Genomic DNA, 22,150 nt, shown 5'->3' with positions numbered 1-22,150 from the left:
TTAGTTGCATACAAGTTCAGAATTTTTAATCTTTTCCTGGTGGATAAACTGTCTTTTGTGTGTGTGTGTTATGCATTATTCTTCTTTGTCTCTATTAATATTTGCCTTAAAATCTCTTTTCAATTTTTTTTAACTGAAGTATAGTTGATTTACAATGTTGTACTACTTTCTGCTGTACAGCAAAGTGATTCAGTTATACATATATATGCATTCTTTTTTATATTCTTTTACATTATGGTTTATCCCAGGAGACTAGATATAGCACCCTGTGCTCTACAGTAGGACCTTATTGTTTATCCATTCTATATATAATAGTTTGCATCTGCTAATCCCTAACTCGAATCCATCCCTCTCCCTCCCCCCAAAATCTCTTTTCTGAGAGTGATAATGATCATCTAAAATATCATTTTCCATCATTGCAGCTTTATATTCTAATCTTTCAGATATATATCTCATGTACACACACACAAAGCATATACGTACATTTTAAATTCCATTAGAATAATCTATACTTTTGTATTAGATAGGGTGGCTTATTTATTAATATAGTCACAGTAGTCAATAAAACTTCACTTTCATAGAGTTACTTTTTTTTTTTTTCTTTAATTAAATGAACTGGGTGTGGGATGAGAATGTCACTCAGGGCTTAAATATGTTTCAGGCAAGTGTGTGTAGCCTGTAATCCAGGCTTTAGAAAATGGTCAATAACTATCCCACTGCTGACTGTGGTCTTCCCTCACCGGGTAGTGGTAATCACTCCAGATTAAATAACAGTGCTGGAAGTTCTGGGTCTAGAGATTGGCTGGGTCAGTCATTGATTCCAGGAATGATGGAATTGATTGGTGCCTATGTGATAAGTTCAGTTTGGGATGATTCGGGCCAGGAGAATATTAGAACCTATGCATAATTTCCTGTTGTCTTACCATCCCCAAATATTTTCCATAAAAACTTATGTCCTAAAAATGTGTTATGTATTTATGTTTTGATAAATTATCATTAATAAAAATGCAATGATAGCTCAATCAGGAGTGTTAACATGTGAGTCACTATCGTTTAGGAATTAGGAAAAAGTAATTTTCAGTTTAGATACATATGTGAAGATAGAAGGAGATTGATATAACTAATACATTTTCAAAAACATCTATCATGTTGAGGTTAAAATTCTTTGGCAAGGATGAAATATAAATATTAATTTAAGCAGGAGAGGATAATAATGTAAAATGTCCTACTGTTATAGGAGAGTTTGGTCATATACTTTTAAGTGAAAAATACAGTTGATTCTTGAACAATATGAGGGTTGGGGGGCCCATCCCCAAACGGTTGAAAATCTGTATAAAAATCCATATATATATATCTCGTATATAACAGTCCATATCTGTGGTTTCACATCCATGGATTCAACCAACAATGGATTCTGTAAGACTGTAGCATGTATTTATTGAAAATAATCCATGTATAAGTGAACGCTGGCAGTTCAAATCCATGTTATTCAAGGGTCAACTGTAGTTGTCAAATCACCATGATACAAAGATAAAATTGGATACACTTATAAGAGCAATGTAAGAGTTTTAATGTGTCAGATGTATACATAACTGAAAACTATATTATTTTCAAATATTTAAATTCATAATGAAGGACTTTAAATTCTAATTAAAAAGTATCATGCTGAAGAATGACATAATATTTCAGACTAATATCAGCTGTCAATATTGATGCTTAAATACTAAACAAAATACTATCAAAAAAAATCTAACACAACATTGAAAAGATGCCACGACCAAGTGGGATTCATTCAAAGAATGCAAGCAAAGACACAAAATATTTCCACGGCTATTCAAAATTATGCTGGAGATGTTTGCTAAAGCAAAGAGACAAAATAAACAAACTAGAGGCATAAGGATTAGAAAAACAAATAAATCCCAATTGTTTTGCAGATGATACCTGGAAATTTTAGAAAATCAATGATACAACTAATCCAAACAATAAAATAATTGAGTAAATTAGCTATAAAAATTAACATAGAAAAGTCATTCATACATGACCAAAGTAGTTAATATTAGAGAAAACTCTATGTACAAAAACACCTAAGAAGTTAATATGTCTAGGAATCAACTTAAAAAGAAATGTACCAAAAGCAATCTATAATAGAAAATTGCAAAAACCTCCTGAAAGAAAAAAAAGTGGTTTGAACACATGGGAAAAATCCTTGAATAGGACGACAGATGTCAATTCTAGTCAATTTATAAAATTAATGTTATCACGGTAAAAAAAAATCATAAACCGTCTTAGGGAGTTAGATTAGCTGACAAGGAAATTTATGTGGAATAACCTGCATGTGAGGACATCCAGAAAAACCCTTGGTGAGGTGTGAAAAATGTGATAAAGGATCTATAGTGAAATGTGTCATAGGCACATGAACAGACAACAGGACTAGAGGAACAGTACTAAACATCTAGAACTAGACACACAAACATAAGGAAGAAGTTCAGTGCCTGATAAAAGGGGCATCACAAACCACTGGGCAAAGATGAACTATTTTTAATAAAAGGTGATGGGACAACTGGGTAACCATTTGGAAAATGGGACATTTAGATCCACCTCCTTCCTACACACGCATGAACTTCAAATGAATCAGGTTATCTAAGCATACGTGCATCTCTACACATGCCTAAGTGCATTCACACCTACATCCATACAAACACACAAGTTCTGGAGGAAAAGTGAACGAATTCTCCCGTAAACTTGCTGTGGGGTAACATTTTCTAAACATCACTCAAAATGCAAATACAACCAAAGGTTGATACATTTGACTATATAATTGTAGAAATATATTTGCAGGACAGACACACACAAAATGCCATTAAATCATAAGAAATCAGGCAAACTGAGGATAAATATTTGCAATATAATAGATAAAGGGCAAATATTCTTAATACTTAAAGAACTGTGAAAATCAAGGCAAAGCAAAGTCAAAAACAATTCATAGAGAACAAGTCCAAACAAACTGATTGTACAAATTAACAAAACATGAAATACACTTAGACACCATTCCTCACCTATCATATTGGGGGGAAAAAACTTAAAGTTTGGGAACACACAGGCTTTGAGAGACCCCTGTAGAGTCTTGGTTGGGATGCAAACTGAGACAACTCTTCTGGGGGGAAAATCAGGTATATGTGTGTGTGTATATGTGCGCTTTCATAAATGTGAATATAAGAATATATATATATATATTTACTTAATTCCCAGGAACTCCTACTTTTAAGAACTGGAACCAAGATGGTGAAGCGTCATCAACCTCAGTCCAAGAAAAGCAGTTGATAACAGAGTCAATCCAGGGCACACAGTGGATGACCCAGTCAGTCTAGGGCAAACAGCTGACGATGGAGACTGACTGAAATATCCTGAGAGGAGGGAAAACAGCCTATGAACAGATCACTGCAAGGTAAATAGTTGATAATGAGACAGCAGGAAATGAGGGCTCCCCTGAGTCGGTGGAAAACAAATGATGACCCACTTACTCCAAGGAAAACAGTTAATGACACCATTCCAGGGAAAAGAGTCAATAACCGAGTCCGTCCAGGGGTACATAGTTGATGAATGAGTCAGCCCAGGGAAAAATAGTCGATGACTGAGTCATTCCAGGCAAAAGAGTAGATGAAGAGTCAGTCCAGGGGTAAACAGTCAATGGCCAGAGCTAACCCAGGGACAAAGAGTCAATCACCAACTCAGTCCAGGAGAAACAAATTATGAAACCAATTCATAGACGGTATTTATGACAAAATAAAAATTCTCCCCATACAGGATAACAATAAATGATGGTGTCATTAACAAAAACCAAACTAAAACAAGAACCAAACAGATGAGGAAATGACAATGTTTCTCTCAGTCGGGGGAAGACAACTGACAACGGAAACACTGCAGGGAACAGTCCAGAGAAAAGAATGAATGAAGAGTCAGTCCAGGAGAAACAGTTGTTAACTTAGTCACTCAGTCCAAGGGTGATTAGTCAATGACCGAGTCAGTCCAGGGGAAAATAGTCGATGACTGAGTCAGTCCAGGGAAAAGAGTCAATAACTGAGTCAGTCCAGTGGTAAGTAGTCAATGACCGAGTCAGTCCAGGGGAAAATAGTCAATGACTGAGTCAGTCCAGGGAAAAGGGTCAATAACCGAGTCGGTCCAGGGGAAAATAGTCAATGACTGAGTCAGTCCAGGGAAAAGGGTCAATAACCGAGTCGGTCCAGGGGTAAGTAGTCAATGACCGAGTCAGTCTAGGGAAAAATAGTCAATGACCGAGTCAGTCCAGGGGTAAGTAGTCAATGACCGAGTCAGTCCAGGGGAAAATAGTCGATGACCGAGTCAGTCCAGGGAAAAGGGTCAATAACCGAGTCGGTCCAGAGGTAAGTAGTCAATGACCGAGTCAGTCTAGGGAAAAATAGTCAATGACCGAGTCAGTCCAGGGAAAAGGGTCAATAACCGAGTCAGTCCAGGGGTAAGTAGTCAATGACCGAGTCCATCCAGGGAAAAATAGTCAATGACCAAGTCAGTCCAGGGAAAAGTCAATAACTGAGTCAGTCCAGTGGTAAGTAGTCAATGACCGAGTCAGTCCAGGGAAAAATAGTCAATGACCGAGTCAGTCCAGGGAAAAGGGTCAATAACTGAGTCAGTCCAGGGGTAAGTAGTCAATGACTGAGTCAGCCCAGTGAAGAAGAGTCTATGACCGAGTCAGCCCAGGGAGAAACAGTAGATGACCGAGTTAGTCCAGGGGAAAAAAGCCAATGACCAAGTCAGTCCAGGACTAAATAGTCAATGACCAAGTTAACCCAGGGAGAAACAGCTGATGACTAAATCAATCCAGGGAAAACGGTCAATGACCAACTCAACCCAGGGATGACACTTGACGACAAAACAAAAATTCCCCCTATACAGGATAACAATAAATGATAGCATCATTCCAAAAAAACAAACAAAAAAAAGAAAACAGTTGAAGAAATGACAATATTTCTCTCAGTCCAGGGAAGACAACTGACAAAGGAATCACTGCAGGGAACATAGTCCATGACTGAGTCAGGTAAGGAAAAAGAGTCGATAACTGAGTCAGCCCAGGGATAAATAATCAATGACTGAATCAGTTGAGGGACCATAGTCAAGATGGCGTTGGTCCAGGGGACACAATCATGACCACATGACAGTGTGATTCCTCACCCCAGAGAAAACAGTCGATGGCTGAGTCACTGCAGAGAAAATTGTTGACTGGATGGCAGGTAGTGATTGCCTCAGTCCAGGGAAATCAGGTACCACTGAGATAGGTCAGTATTAAGGATGTCATTGATGAGGACAAAAGAGCACACAGGTGTATGGACCAAACCCCATCCAGATCTAGAGCACAGGCCTCCCAGACTGTCCCCTCCTGTCAACTTTCAGTCCAGCTCTATGCGCACCACAACCAAGCCCATGCTGAGCTCACACTTTCTCCAACAAACATTTGTCTTGCCTGTTCCAGAACCTCACAAGGATGGAACCCTACAGTGGATAGTCATTTGGCCAAGCTCCTTTCACTCCACCCCACATTTTCCATAGAATTTTCTTTTTCTTTCTTTCCTTCTTTCTTTTTCTTTCTTTCTTTCTTTCCTTCCTCCCTCCCTCCCTCCTTTCTTTCTTTCTTTTCTTTCGGCTGTGTTGGGTTTTCATTGCTGCACGTGGGCTTTCTTTAGTTGTGGCGAGCAGGGGCTACTCTTTGTTGTGGTGCGTGGGCTTCTCATTGCGGTGGCTTCTCTTGTTGTGGAGCATGGGCTCTAGGCACGCAGGCTTCAGTAGTTGTGGCTTGCGGGTTCTACAGCACAGGCTAAGTAGTTGCGGCGCACAGGCTTAGTTGCTCCACAGTGTGTGGGATCTTCCTGGACCAGGGCTCGAACCCGTGTCCCCTGCATTTGCAGGTGGGTTCTCAACCACTGCACCACCAGGGAAGTCCCAAGTCTTTTGTCTTTTAAAACACTGTACTGTGCGTCTTTATCATCAAGGTGTAAGTCTTCTTCATAGACTGTGAATTTCAGTCCTTTGTCAGATACTTGTTTTATGAATGTTTTCTCCCAGTCTCTGTCTTGTCTGTTGGCTTTGTCCTTGACACTGTTGATGAGCCCTGTGTACTCTGAGGTGTCTCCTCTCTGGCTGGTGTAGATGTGAATGGCTCCCATCCTTGGGTGAGTTCTGCTGGGTCTCTACTCTCAGTGTAGACACAGAAGCAGAGTCTTGACCCAGAGACCTCACTGCAGCTCTCGGAGCTCCCTCTGTGTGCTGGTCCCTCCTCCCCATGACTGCGCCTTGTAAATCCTGGCAATCTCAGCCTCCTCACACTTTGAACCCAGGTCTCTGTGACGTCAATTCAGCACAAATACCTGTTTAGCTTCCTCCTCCCTTGAGCCAAGGTCTAGAAACTGGCCAGGAAGCTAGGGCCAACTGACTGCTTACTTCATTAGGTCCCTTATCTCAAGGATCAAAGTCCTGTTGCCAGGTGTCCAAAGTCTGAGCACCATTGTTTGTATCTTTCCAGCTCTCTAATTGATTACAGTGAGAAGGCCAGTTCCTTAGCACTTAATCCTTCATGAGCAGATGCAGAAGTTTCCATAATTCCTTCATTAAGTTTCTCTTTCTGATACAAGTGTGAATCATCTGTGCTAAAACCTACTAGTTTTAAATTAAGACGACCATTAGGATATGATCGTCTTCAAGAATGGGACATCCATCTTCCCCAATACGCAATAAACATGCATCTATGTAGCTGGTGACGGTTCACTTGCCTTCTGTGTCACCGCAGAGTTCAACTCACAGCCTGGCACTCTCTGGATATTCAGGAAATACTGTTGAACTACTGAGAGCAATTTCAAGGCCATTAATTTACTTGTCACTAATCCAGCTTGGTTAACAAACAAACAAACAAAAAGTCCTTTTACCCACATGCCCTTCCCCTGCCAATAAATCTGTGGTCTGCTGCATTTTGTTTGGTTACTCAAAACTCTTTTCTGCATTATGTAAAGTTGTAAATTGTCATTTCCTGTTTTTTTTTCCCCCCTCTTTGCACTGACTCACAAATCCTTTTATTAGCATCCTTCACCTATCACTTCTCTATTTTGTACTATTTCATGCTAACGGCACAAATCACATGGCCAAGACCTCTTCAGAGGATAGGAAAATTTGTCTTTTTACTGAGGTTTTGAGTATCAAATGACTTGAAGTATTATCTCTCCTTTTTGTCCTTAAATGAATATGAATTCAATTGTCTGTGAATAACTTGTATTTATAGTTTCTTAAAATATAATTTACAGCTTGTTGACTACAAAACTTAGGCTCAGAAGATGCTTCTTCTCGTCCAATGTAGCAATAAAGATGCTTTCAATTAACACTGGAAGACCCAAAACAAAATGACTTAAAAATAGGAAAAATGTATTAGCTTCATAACAAAAAGCTGGTAATAAGGTGACTCCAGAATCAATAAGTTAGTCTGTTCAATTTTCTTCTAATAGTATATATTTTTCATTATAAAACTCATCTGCAATTTGCTTATAAATGTGGTTGGACGTAGGAATGTAGTTTTTTTTTGTTTGTTTGTTTTTATTCCATTTAGATAGCAAATGATGACAGAGCCATTTATCAAAGAAATTAGTTTGTTGCTACTGAATTAAACTGTTGCCTTGATTACATACGTACTTAATCTGCATTAATTGTTATGTACCGAATGTCTGTGTATGTGTATGTATGTGTATATTCATACAGAGTAATCACTTACATTTAATTAATGTATTTATCCATTTCTTCACTAATATTAGCTATTTTAATTAACAGGGACTTTATGGTAAATTTTAATTTCTGATAAATTACACCAGCACCCACACACAAACACACAGCCATCATTGCACAAACACTATTCTGTTTTCACAATATCCTTGGCTATTACTGGAACGTGAAGACTATTTAATGCTTTTCCTCCTCTCCTCCCCATGCATTGGGATTTTACTGGTATGCATTCAATTTACATATTTGTGTTTTTATAAAATTAGATATTCAAATACAGGACAAAGGACTATGTCTACATATATTCAGGATTTATTCTGTACTTAACAAAATACATATAAATTCTAAAGCCCTATTATTAAATTTAGCTCTGTGAGCAAATCATTTTCAGCATTATTATGAGTTGGTAAGTTTTTCATTGTTTTCCTAAGGGATTATTAACAACTGCAGAAAAAAAAAAATCTATTGATTTGTGTATTTAACTTGTATTGATGTTAATTTACCCTGATAGGATTGGCTTAATTCTAGTTTGTTTTTACTAGTCTCCAAATAGTCTGCAAATATAAATAATTTTGTCTCCTGAGCTAATATTAAAATAAATTTTATTGTCGTCTTCTGTGTTTTATTATTGAAACTAAACAAAGAGAATTTAACAATAGTAATGAAAACTGATGTCACAGTTCTGTACCTAACTGGGATAGATATTTTCCAAAATCTCACTATTTGATTGATGATTATTATCTTAAGTAAATAAAATTTATCATATTTAAGCAGTTTGTTTTCCATATCTGTTTCACTTAGTTTTTTTTTTAATTTATTTATTTTTGGCTGTGTTGGGTCTTCATTGATGCACAAGGGCTTTCTCTAGTTTTGGCGAGCGGGGGCTACTCTTCGTTGTGGTGCACAGGCTTCCCATTGTGGTAGCTTCTCTCCCTTTTTTTTTTTAAATTTAATTTAATTATTTTATTTTATTTATTTATTTTAACATCTTTATTGTAGTATAATTGCTTTACAATGGTGTGTTATAGTTTCTGCTTTATAACAAAGTGAATCAGCTATATGGGAGATGAATGTGGTGGCTTCTCTTATTGCAGAGCACAGGCTCTAGGCATGCGGGCTTCAGAAGTTGTGACACATGGGCTCAGTAGTTGTGGCTTGCAGGCTCTAGAGCTCAGGCTCAGTAGTTGTGGCGCACGGGCCTAGTTGCTCTGCGGCATGTGGGATCTTCCCGGCCCAGGGATCGAACCCATGTCCCCTGCATTAGCAGGCGGATTCTTAACCACTGCGCCACCAGGGAAGTCCACATTTTTTTCTCTTTTTTTTCTTTTTTTGGTAAGGACTATTTTATTTATCAAATATCTATGTAGTCACTTGGATTTTCCTCTTTCAATTTTTATTATCATTAATTGTATTGATATAATTTCTGAATTTGAAATTTTTTCATTCATGAAATAAATTTTACTTGATTATATTATTCTTTGGGGCTAGACCTATGTGATGTCTGCCACCATTTTACTTAGAATTTTTCACCTGTGTTCATAAAGGACGTTATTCTATTTTGTAGTTTTAAATTATACCACCCAGTTTTTAAATTATTGCCATACAGGAATGAAATGAATTTGGAAAACTTGCATATTTTCTACTGAAGGGGAGCAGATTATGTCACCCCAAATCATGCCACTTTGGCATAAGGATTGATTTGAGCTGAAGGCAACTGAGAAGAAGCAGATAAAAGAAAAACTCTCTGTCCTCCACGATTTGCTTGAAAGCAAGACATAGATTTCCAGCTTTATGAGGGAGGACAAAATTAATCCCAGAGGCAACTATAGACTCCATCAGCCCAGAGAAGGCACCAGAAGAATCTATATAACAAATTCTACTCACTAGCCTTGACCTCCACCCTTGGAAGCCTAATACTGCTTTCCTTCTTCCTGCCATTTCTCCACAAATTCATTGTTCTTTGCTGAAGATGCTCTACAAGCTGGACTTCTAAGCCACTTGGAGGAGTTACACATTTCCCCTGGGCATCTTCCTTGTATACAAGAGGTAGACATGTTAAGAAACTCATGTTGTCGTTTTGTTAATCTGTCTTTTATTACAGGGTTCCCAGCCAAGAACTCAGAAGGGAAAATTATTTTTCCTCCCTTACACTATTGTCTAGAATATTTTAAAGCAGAGCTCTCAATATCCAAAACATGGAAGGAACCTAATTGCCCATCCACAGAGGAATGGATAAAGAAGATGTGGTACATACATAAAATGGAATACTATGCAGCCATGAAAAAGAATGAAATAATGCCACTTGCATGGATGGACCTCGAGATGATCATACTAAGTGAAGTAAATCAGACAGAGAAAGACAAATATCATATGATATCACTTATATGTAGAATCTTAAGAAAAGGTGCAAATGAACTTATTTACAAAACAGAAATAGAGTCACAGCTGTAGAAAACAAACTTACTGTTACCAACAGGGTAAGGGGGGAGGGATAAATTGGGAGATTGGGATTGACATATATACACTACTTACGTAAGATAGATAACTAACAAGGACCTACTGTAGAGCACAGGGAACTCTACTCAACACTCTGTAATGACCTATATGGGAAAGGACCTAAAAAAAGAGTGGATATATGTATATGTACAACTGAATCACTTTGCTGTACACCTGAAACTAACACAATATTGTAAATCAACTATACTCCAATAAAAATTAATTTTAAAAAACCCACAAAATAAAAGTCAATATTTAAATGGAAAAAAAAAACTTAAAAAAAAAATAAAATAAAGCAGACCTCTCAAATGTTAGCATGCATAAGGATCACCTGGAAAGCCTGTTAGATTATAGATTTATCCCTTCCTCACCCCTGCAGCACTGTCCTAAGTTTCCTTTCAGTGATACTGATGTGATTCACAAGGATTTTCCTTTCTAACAAGTTTCCAGGTGAATCTATGATGCTGGCACACCAACGCTTCTAGAAACACTGGTATAAATTACACCAGAATTATTAATTGAATAAGGATAGATATCAGTCGGCCATAAAACCAGCTACTGCAATTTTTAATAACAGATTTTTTTAGAGTTTATGAAAGTTTTCTATTATACATTGTGCAGGTCAATTCTGGAAGGTTAAGCTTTCCTAGAAATTCATCTATTTCCCCTGCATTATCAAGTAAGTTGCACTTAATACTTTCTTTATTATTCTTCCATTAAACTTTAAACATTTTCTTAAATTAAGGCGTTCTCTACATTAGCATGCATTTCTAAATGTTTTGGGAGGTCTGTGATACTCTAGACAGTTCATAATTGAAGAGGTGCATATTTTGTTTTGTTTTGCATTTTTCAATGACAAAGGCTCTATTTCCCAAATAATTAAATCATTTATTATTATAGAATTACTATTACTTGGATATATCCCAAATCTAAGAGTTGACAGTTCCTCACAGCTAATTAGTGAAAGGTGATCAATTATTATCACAAAGCATGTTTTCTGTCCCAAGCATGACAAGCCACATAAAAGTAGATTTGCAAAACCCAGCATACCGTAAACTAGAAAACAATGCCTTAAGTTATCTGGTCCTAGGGTCCAGTGTGCAATCCCATGTCTAGATACAATGATAGGACACTATGAAATCCTCAACGTCATGAGCCATGAAATCATCTCCATTGGCAGAAAGCACTTCCCTAAAAACGTTAAGAGCATTTTCTATGATGTTCCTCTAAAATTATGGTGCTCAGAAACTCTTGCTCTGATTCTGAAATGGACCAGTTAGCCTGGACCAACAATGGATGAATTTTCTGGACTCATCATAATTCACAGTATCCCATTAAATTCTTCCAGGTTAAAGGTGGGTGCAAAGTGTTTTTGTGAATCTTATCAACATTTCACACTCTGTGGGTGTTCAGTGAAGTACTCCTCTGTAATACAAGGCCACAAGGTCACTTGGAGGAACTTCAAGGGCTCACCATAAAAATACACACCTTGGGAGATTTCCCTGGCGGTCCAGTGGTTAAGACTCCACGCTTCCCCTGCAGCGGGTGCAGGTTCAATCCCTGGTCGGGGAACTAAGATCCAGCATGCCACGCCACATGGCCAAAAAGTTAAAAAAAAAAAAAAAAAAAAGACTTTGGGAGTCATTCATGACTCTTCACCTCTGCCCGGTTGTCACCTGGAATTGCATTTCCTGCTCAGTTTGTGAAATGCACCAGCCAGGAATTGATTTGTTTGCTTATAATTGGAGATGGAACCGAATTGCATGAAATACAAAGGTGGGTTCTGGAAATGTTTGAGAATTCCTGCCTCGCAGCGTTAAAGAACAGTAGTATTCTTTAAAAATCTACTCCAAGACCCAAGCATCTCTGCTTCTGTTTCTGTCTCCACAGCAATATCTCAAAGATGACTTTTTTGGTTCAATGCTAATCGTGGTCTCTCCTAAAAATCCAGTGCCAACTCCACCCACTTTCCCTCTTCCTTTCAGAACTAAAATCCCCTAAATCTGCTGAGATGGTCTTACTCTTCCCTCTCAGTTTTCTTTTCTTATCAAATTTGCCCTATAGTGTTTTTACGACTCCCACATTTTTACCTCTTAATTTGTGGCTGTTAATAAGTGTTTCCTGTGTAGCACCCTTTATCCTTATTTCCACAGTACAATGCCACTTTATCGTCAACTTTTGGAAAAACTTCTTCTAGGATATTTCAAATTGTGTGTGACTCTCTGTGGCTTTCCAGTCCTTGCTTTTTTTTTTTTTTTTTTTTCTTTTTCTTTTTGGCTGCATTGTGTGGCCTGTGGGATCCTAGTTCCCCAACCAGAGATCAAACGGGGACTCTCAGCAGCGAGAGCTGGGAGTCCCAACCACTGGACTGCCAGGGAAGTCCCCAATTCTTGCTTTAGACATAACATTCTTAAAAAAAAGAAAGCAACCCTATTCTATGCATCTCTCTATCATAGTCGTGGGGTAGAACACATTGTAGGTGTCAGCGTGTTTTGAATACTACTGAATCTTGGTGGATTTTTTTTTTCCAGGATGTATTTCTGTTTCTCCAATATCCTCATTATAAATCTTTTCCTCTGGAAATTCTCCCTGAATCACATTATCAAGCCCTCTCCCTACCACCGTTCACTGTAATTTTACTCTTTTTCTAGATGATGAAAGAAATCAGGCATGTCCATTTCTCAGTTTCTACAGTTTCACATAAAAAATGAACAGCATAGGAATCGCAAAGAAACGATGTCTTTTAAACAGTACTCTGTGTTTTCTTTAATTGAAATGATAGTTTTTAACAAGTTGTTCTTGTTTACTCAAAACTAGTTTGGTAAATAAGAACAGTTGAGTTTTATGCCTGACTGAATAAACTGAGTGGAGATTTTAAAAAAAGTATTTTATATTCGGAGCATTAGATCCAACCAACATGCTTCCAAGCCCACAGAACACATGGCCTTACCACAAGAGATCAATTTCCCCACTTGAAAAAATAACTTAGCAACCAAGACCCGTGAAAGAACAATGAAAGGTCACTCACAACTTTCCAAAATAACGACCATGCCCACTTACATTAATACATCTAAAAACCAGGAGGTGTAGAAACCATATACTGGCATTTGCTCTGAGATTTTTAAAAAATGCATGGTACAGTCTGTAATCCCAATTTTATTTGCAAAGTCACGCCTCTCATGACTCCACTGACTATAGCTGGGTTGAGGGCATTTGGCCCAAACCATGCCCCAGAATTAGAATTTTCAGAGGTAGCCGAAGATTCCATCCATGTAAAGCTCCCCGGCTGAGGTTCAGGATCATCTCTGTTACAGGAACACTATTTCATCACTAGTTCTCAAACTCTATCATCTTAGGATCCTGTGACATCCTTAGAGGCAGCTTGGGAGATTGTATCTTGAGTGGTTTAGCCCAGTGGAAATGAAAACTGAGACATTCCTATAATATTTACTTAGCAATGCTATTGTCAAGACATAAATAATGTATTTGTGGAAAATACACAGATTTTGCAGAACAAAATGAAGACATGAGAAGAGTTACTGTTTTGTGTTCTTGGCAGTCTCTTTGATACCTGGCTTCCTAGCAGACGTCTGGATCCTAACGTGCGTCCCTGCTCTCAATCTGTTGTCATAGTTGGGGGGTTATGAATAAAATCCACTCTTGTACAGACATGTAGTCGGAAATGCTTTTTTTCAGAGTGCTGTGGACATTCTTTTTGATACTTCATCCAAACTCTGAAAATGAGTCGTTTCTTGAAGATTACTTGAAAAGGACCTTTTCATATCCTGTTTTCTTAAAAAGCACAGGTCTGTCTTGCATTTTCAGTGGATCTTTGAGCCAGGCATGATTTTATAACAGGATGCGTGATTCATTTTCAAAATACTGCTTCTGAACATTATGCAGATCTTCTAAATATTCACACATGGTACCACGTAGCATTAAACATCTCATTTGTTAAAATCACCACGAATCTCCTCAGAATAGTCTGTGAGTATTGGGAAGCTGTTGAACATTATCATTGGGAATAATTGCTGTCAGTTGTTATCCTTGGGGTGACCAGCTCATTTTGGTCACTTCCAAAAACATGTCTTCCAAATCCTCAAGTCTGAAGTTTCTCTAGCAGTCAAGGGAAAATGATATTCCATGAAAAAAAGGTGTCTAGTTCACCACACAACTCAAATAATGGCACGAGTGCACCCTCTCACCAAAACCATGATATTCTTATATCAGGACTTGATACACACCTCCCCTTCTGTCATATAGACTATTGAGAAGGCATATACCCCAGAACTGAGGATTAAGATTCTTTCGTACTCCACTGAGGACATTCTGAAGTGAAACAGACTTGTTGCAAGCTACCTACATAAGCAGAAAGAGGGGTTCCCTGGAGGTCCAGTGGCAAAGACTCCGCGCTCCCAATGCAGGGGCCCTGGTTTTGATCCCTGGTCAGGGAACTAGATCCCACATGCATGCCGCAACTAAAGATCCCCCATGCCGCAATGAAGATCCCACGTGCTGCAACTAAGACCCAGAACTGCCAAATAAATAAATAAATAAATATTAAAAAAAAAAAAAAAAAGCAGCAGAAAGAGTAAAACAATACACAGTTTTAGCATCACGGAATTAATTTGTGCTAAGGTACCCGCAGTTTTGCATTGCACGGCTTTTGCACTATCAGTACCAAACCAACCCAGTGAAAAAAGGCAAATATTACCTTAGCATTATTAGCAAAACAGTTTTGACTTAACCCCTAAGAAAGTTTGAAGACTCCCAGGGGTCCATGAGTGACAGTTAATAAGAACCCCCAACTTAATATCTTGGGAGAGCCCAGTTCCCACAAATATTTTTCACTATATAAGGTGTATTTTTTTTTCCCCTTGGAAATTATTACCTCCTAATTGCTCTTGCATTGCACAGATTTTTAAAGGCCCATGTCTGATGTTAAGAAAATTGTCTTGATGCATGCCTGGTCTCCTACTACACACGAAGCATTTGCATCTGCAAAATCGGCTACAATCTCTTCGGGTCAGGAAAGCATCTTGGGAAAGTAGCCCAGTGAATGCAAAATCGTTGTCATGCACCATCATCGTCCAATCTCCAGAATGAACAGAGCTGCACTCCCAGTAACTATACAGGAATATACATACTCAAGATGTATCGCACAATGATGGATTTGGAGGCGGTGCTAGGTAGAAGGATTGCTTGCCTGGAGAAACTGAATGAAGCTGGCTCAGGAAAAAGCAGAATGAACAGGAAGTGTTCATGCCAGTCCATCACTAGACGTCTTCAGAGAGGCCAGTGGTTCCAGGAGAACTCTTAGCACTGAGTCCTAAGGATGGATTCCAGGGGAAAGGCAGAAGTGGTTCAGAAAAGCTCTAGTAGCTTCTACGATCTCCCTTTTGTGTGTTGACCAGCATGGCCAATTGACAACTTGGATAACACGGAGATTTTTGCTAGTGGCAGTGAATGCTGAAAAGACCGTTTCCTATACCCTTCACTTTCCCCCTCTCTTGACCTTAGAGCATATAGACCCCAAGGAACCCTCCCAACCTTGAGCGTCGTAACACATGTTAAAGCTTAGCTGAACCATTGAAGAGAGAAGCTGGATTTTCAACAACCCTGGAGATCAGACCTGCTCTAGGTGGTCCTTTGTCCTGACCAAACTGTGACATTCTCTTTACCTCTAAAATTAGACCAGAGAAGAAACAGCTCTCTTGGGAATCACCATGGGTGCTTTCTTCTGCATATGCTTAAAAGAAACACTTTTGAGAATTTGAGGAAGCATGTGGCTCCTTTAAATGCACACGTGCACACACATAATTTTATCCACTATCAGGTGATTCTTAGACCCTCTAAAGTTTATGCATGATGCTGAGTTAAGAACCCCTAGATGAAGGGTATCAGGTTGATGTTTACCCCAAAGTTGGAACATTCTCCTAGCACCTTTAATTGAACGTGTTGGGAGATCCCAGTCCTACGTGAGTGTGTGAGGATGTTATTATTAACTCCTGACACAATACTTACGAGTTATTTTCTGAAAATGTCAATGTGGGGACACTTAAGTTTAGTTCACAAGGATGGTACCTTAAGCACAAAAGGTAGCAGCCAAAGCAATCCTGAACTAGCTCTGCACCTCATTTCTCGTGTCAGTCTTCAGCTTATAACTACGCAAACGAAACCTCGCCATTTGCTAGACCTCATAATTCATGCCCTACATGATATCAGTCGACAACTGTTTACTGAAACACTGCCATGTAGGCAGAGCTCTGCCAGGCCCTCCCAATCCACGGCAAGGCACACCTTGTCAAGAAACACACAATAAGAGTGAAGATTCAACACTCATAGTAGGAGGGATGAGTGGAAAGGAAAAGACTAGATGTAATCAACTGCTGAATTGCAGAATATCAGTCAGAGGTGCTATCAGGTTCGGCGACAGGGGACTTAAGTAAGGTGCATCACTCCCTTGCAGAAACTGGGTCTAAGCTGAATGGCTCAAGGCAGAGTGAGGTTACTGCCTAATTTCTAGGTCTGGTTCTTCTAGGGGAAGTGGGGTCCCGTTCCTTGAAGTCTCCATGGACACACGATCTGGGGTCTACAGAGTATTAGCTTGATGGATCAAAGATGTTTGACTTTTTTTTTTTTTTTCCAAAGCAAGAAGCATTCTGATGAGGGTTGCAGGAAACTCAACATGAAAAACACAAGAAGAGGGACTTTCCTGGTGGTGCTGTGGTTAAGCGTCTGCCTACCAATGCAGGGGACACGAGTTCAATCCCTGGTCCAGGAAGATCCCACATGCCACAGAGAAACTAAGCCTGTGCACCACAACTACCGAGCCTGCGCTCTAGAGCCCACGAGCCACAACTACTGAGCCCGTGAGCCACAACTACTGAGCCCATGTGCCACGACTACTGAAGCCCACGCGCCCTAGAGCCCTTGCGCTGCAACTACTGAGCCTAAGTGCTGCAACTACTGAAGTCCGTGCACTCTAGGGCCCACATGCTGCAACTACTGAGCCCACCTGCTGCAACTACTGAAGCCCGCATGCCTAGAGCCCATGCTCTGCAACAAGAGAAGCCACCACAATGAGGAGCCCGTGCACCGCATGAAGAGTAGCCACCACTCGCCGCAACTAGAGAAAGCCTGTGGGCAGCAACAAAGACCCAACGCAGTCAAAAATAAAATAAAATAAAATAAAGATATGTCTAAAAAAAAAAGAGAAAAGAAAAACACAAGAAGATATATCCTGTAAACAGAATGGCAATGAATGCATCTTCCAGCTAAGGAATTCTCTCACAGATAGTCCCTTTTCTCTGACATCTTTTCCGTAGCCTGGGCACACTAACCAAGAGGAAGAACATATCTATATACCTAACTGGACCCGCTATCGTCCATTATGCTTATATCAGAGTATAAACAGCCCGAGAAACGGGTATACTTTGTATTTGGTGCCATTATTCAATTCGCTGGACAAGTGTTTACTGACTATCTTCTGCCAGTCCAGAAATGCAGCATATGGTGTGCATGTGGACTTGTGTATGGGGGCTCAGGGAAAGATGGATGGGAGGAGAAAAATGCAAGAATAAATACCATATGGTTTATCCCCCCACAGAGTTCCCAGGCTAGGCGGCAGAGAGCTGCAGACACGCGTTCCCATAACACCGTGTCATTACACTGCAAGAGAGGAGTCTTGAAAACACTGAAGGAGCTCGGATAAGCTCTGTTGAAGAACCAAGCACCCTCTTGACACTCAATAAATGAGAACTGGATGAGAAAGGAGTTCAGATGAAGAGCCAAGATGCCTTCCTGCACCGCAGAAAGCACCACATCAAGTGGAAACCAATACACAAGACAGTATCGACAGTTGATTGGGATATAAGACTTCACTGACTCTCAGAGAAGTACGACTAATTAACGTGTGGCATGTTCCAGGGAAACAGAGGTGGACTTTCTTACTGAATGCTTTGTTCAATTTTGGGAGCAGGATATGTCAGTAAACAATAAAAAGAAATTGGAGAAATATTAACAAAACGAGTACAGAGAGCCACAAAGATAGAACCTAACATATTTACAAAATAAGTAACACGGTGATTTCATTTAAAAGGCAAATTAAGCTGAAGGAAACTGACAGCCGAATCTTTCAACGCACTACACTAATAGAGGATGTAAGCATTGTATTCCACGGCAATGACTGTCATCTCAAAAGCTGGTTTTCCTTCTGAGCTATTCAAATGATGTGGGTTTCAATGTGTTGCTCCTGTTTTTGGTGGAGGTGCCTTCAGGAATATATACCTTGGTCAGTGTCTAATCTCACTGGATAGGCAATAACAAATGATTTTGTACCTAGCGTACAGCTAACTTGTATGTCTTATCCTATACACTTGTTAATGGCAATTTTAATGGCACAGGCACTCCAGTCAACAGAACATCAAAATGCTCGTGGTACAGAAAGAGCTGGACAAGTGTGCTGGCTAGTGGTTGTCTATACCGTCATTCTGCAAAAGACTGGGCTGACTTAGTAGAAGATGCTTTTGATCCAGGAAATGAGCAAACTTCATACATTTTTTTATTGGTGAATAACTAAAAACCCACACTTTCTTCACAAAGTCACTTATGAAATCATCTAACTCAGCCAAAACAAATTCACTTCACCTGCGACCTTTAAGACTGATTAATTTCAAGTTTCTCATTAAGGCTGTTCTGACTCTCCTTAATCGGATTCTGCCCTAATATGAACCACCACCAAACTAGAATCCACCTTTCTGCAGCCGCTGTCTGTCTCTCCTCTTTCTCCTGCTTGGAACAGCACCGGAGCAGCACAGGTGAAGCTATTTCCCAATTTTAACGTTTAGAATATAATGCTCATTCTCTCACAACACAGAATTCCCTGACTTTAAGCCTCCCTCACCTACAAAGTCCAGACTTCATGACTTTGAAATCCAGGCCCACGACAGGCTCACTTTTCCAACCTTAGGTCTCTGTTTTTACTTTCATGCATCCCAACTGACAAACCAGATAACAAATTCCCTTATGCATGTACTGTGCCTTAATGGCCTCCTTTAGGACTTTCTCAAACACAGGATATGTTCATCTCATCAACAGAATGTAACCAAATGACCCTTGTCACTCACGTGCACCCAACACTGAATTCCTGTCTTCCCCTCTGATTTTGGCACTGTGGTAGTGGACCGCTCCATGACCCACCTTGGATAATCTCTAGCCAGCTCCAAGGTTCCCCCCCACCTATTTTAAGACCACAGGAGGTCATGCCCACAACTCAACACCCTGGGGACCAGCCTCAAACTAAGAGGGTGTGGGAATCAGCGGATAAGTTGCCCCCATGTTCATATCCTTGCTTACCGAAAGATTTTACCAAAAATGTCTCAATGGCCTTTTGCAAGAGGTTCAACCATGACCTCTCTCTCTGATCCACTTTTAATATTAACTGGTAGTATGGTTGGCTAGACGGATACAAAATTAATGTCCTACTGGCCTTTCTTTTTATAAAGAAATACAAGAGAAGTATGTTTTAGAAGTATCTTTTCTGTAAGCAATGTTTCAAGAGTCAATAGCCGAATATTTGGGGTGACTATCCAGAAACCAGTTAAATAGAAAAGCCAGCTCCACTGTAATTTTATCTGAAGAAGCGGTTGAAACAGAAACAGAAATGGCCTTCAAACACAGAAGATTGCTTTCGTGCAATTTCTCTGTTTTATGTTCAAAAGCGTTTATTTTCAGAAACATTGTCTGTCTTTTCCTTTCTGAGGGATCAAATTCCCAACTTGTGCTTGTGCTTCTCTTTGCTTAAATGGCCTCAGAATTAAACTCTCCAATGCCTTGCTTCTTCAAAGTATCCACCTCCCACTCCAGTGAAATTCCTGGAGAGACCAAGGGGTGTCTTTTAGAACAGACGACACCAAAGGACCTTCACAGTTTGTCCGAGAAACGTGGATGACAAAGCAGCATCACACATGTCTAACCAGACTGTTTCCTCTTCTATTCCTTTCCTTACAGATGCCCGTAGGTAAGAAAACCGTATTATAAGGGAGAGAGGCTTCAGAGATCTGTGCCTAGGATCACCTGGGGCAGCAGGATAAAAACCCAGACAGAATAACCCCACACAAAGAACCCCTGGAGTTAACTACGTTGATGTTCAGCTGGCTCCACTTAGATGGAGCAAATTACAGAGAAAAGCTATTCAGCTCTACAGACTTGCCCTGAATCCTATCCTTTCTCCAAAACCATCTGATAAACTGCCTTCCGATTGCTAAAATCTCCTCTGGGATGGTATTAGAGATCACCCTCAGAGCTTGTTTCTGTACAGAGTCAACTCTGAAATGGGCTGGCCACGGACCTCTGCTTTCCCAACCCCCGGAATCCTGCACCCATGTCTCTGCCTTGCTGATTGACGTTTCTGCTCAGCTTTTCAGATATACTAAAGGGGGCCATAAAAAAAGAACGAAAACTAACAACGCTGGGCTTCCTGAGAAAGCGATTCTCAATTATTAATAAAAAAACAAGCAAAAAACATTACTTTTTTATTCTTTGAGGGGAAGTTCATGTGGCTTATTCCCCCTTTCCCTCAGATAGAAACAACTATAGTGCAAAATGGAAATTAACTCGTGTTACCTACAATCCTGGGAACAGCTGCAGTCTGCCCTACTTGCAACCCTCTGTATTAGGAACCATCTCAAGTTTGGGGAAATACACAAAGACACTCCCCCTGCCGCATGAAAGCAAACAGAGGCTGGTTTTCAGAGCCTGCTATATAGAAAGAAAGTCAGCCATCATCACCTAAATCTGTAATATTCTCTAAAGCAGGCAGAGTAGAAAACAGTATAGAGAGAAAAGGGATGGATTCAGATGTGCACTGATTGGAGGCTATTCGCTTGAGGGCCTGGAGGCAGATAACTGGAAGGGGGGGTACCTCACGTGTCAGTGTGGGGAACATCCTTCCCCTTCTCTGGTGGGTCCTGGATTGGCAGAGAGGCCAAAACATTAGAGACCCATTCTGTTGGAGAAGCTGTGTAGAGCTGCTTGCCTGAGTCTGTGACAGGTCTGAGTTCTATTGCCATATATGGTCTGTCTATTGTCTCTTTGTGTATTCAAGTCTCTCAAGTTCATTTCCAAAGCCACACCACTTAAAAACGATGACGAGTTAAGGTTAGTAACGCACAAGAACAAAATAGATTTTAAAGAAATGATAAACTGCAGATCATCTGTTAGCCAAACCAATAGCCTTTCAGAATGATCATAAATGTAAGTTACTACCATAATTCCTAGAGGCCGTAAACATTGGAAGAGAGCTTGGTGGTATTTGGGGCTGATTCTTTAATTTTCTATATAATGAGGAACAGAATGTCCTCATTTCTAAAATGAAGAACAGAATGGCAAATTGATTTGCCCAAGGACATACAACTGATACAAGGCATGGTCTGGGTGAGGTGTGCCATGCTTAGTGTGTACAAATCAAGATGCTCTCTCTAAAATATTTTCACGGGGAGTATTCTCCGGGGGTCCCCTCTTCAGTGAAGCTTTACTTTAAATCTGAAATCCACATGTTAAGTTAGGTAGAACCAGAGTTGTAGCCATACACAAAACTTGTACTTGGCATTCTGTTCACTTAATGTAAACTATTTGGGAATTCCCTGGCAGTCCAGTGGGTAGGACTCCGTGCTTTCATGTCCAAGGGCGCAGGTTCAATCCCTGGTTGGGGAACTAAGATCCCATGAGTTGCATGGCGCGGACAAAAAAAAAAAAAAAAGGTCAACTATTTGACTCCTACTGTAAAAGGGTAATGTCCCATTCTGCGTGTTAGAACGAGCCATTCAACAAACATACACAGACTCTGACTTATTATATGATAGAC

General features: G+C 39.8%; 1 protein-coding gene across 3 annotated transcripts in view; it reads right to left on the bottom strand.

The window, feature by feature from the left end:
• Positions 1-22,150, bottom strand: part of STS (steroid sulfatase) — a 639,557-nt gene that overhangs the window by 300,066 nt on the left and 317,341 nt on the right. The window lies entirely within an intron of this gene.

Source organism: Balaenoptera ricei, chromosome X, assembly GCF_028023285.1.
Source record: "Balaenoptera ricei isolate mBalRic1 chromosome X, mBalRic1.hap2, whole genome shotgun sequence".
NCBI classification, from domain to species: Eukaryota; Metazoa; Chordata; class Mammalia; order Artiodactyla; family Balaenopteridae; genus Balaenoptera; species Balaenoptera ricei.
Note: the sequence above shows the minus strand (reverse complement) of the source record. Positions and strands in the feature narration are given on the sequence as shown.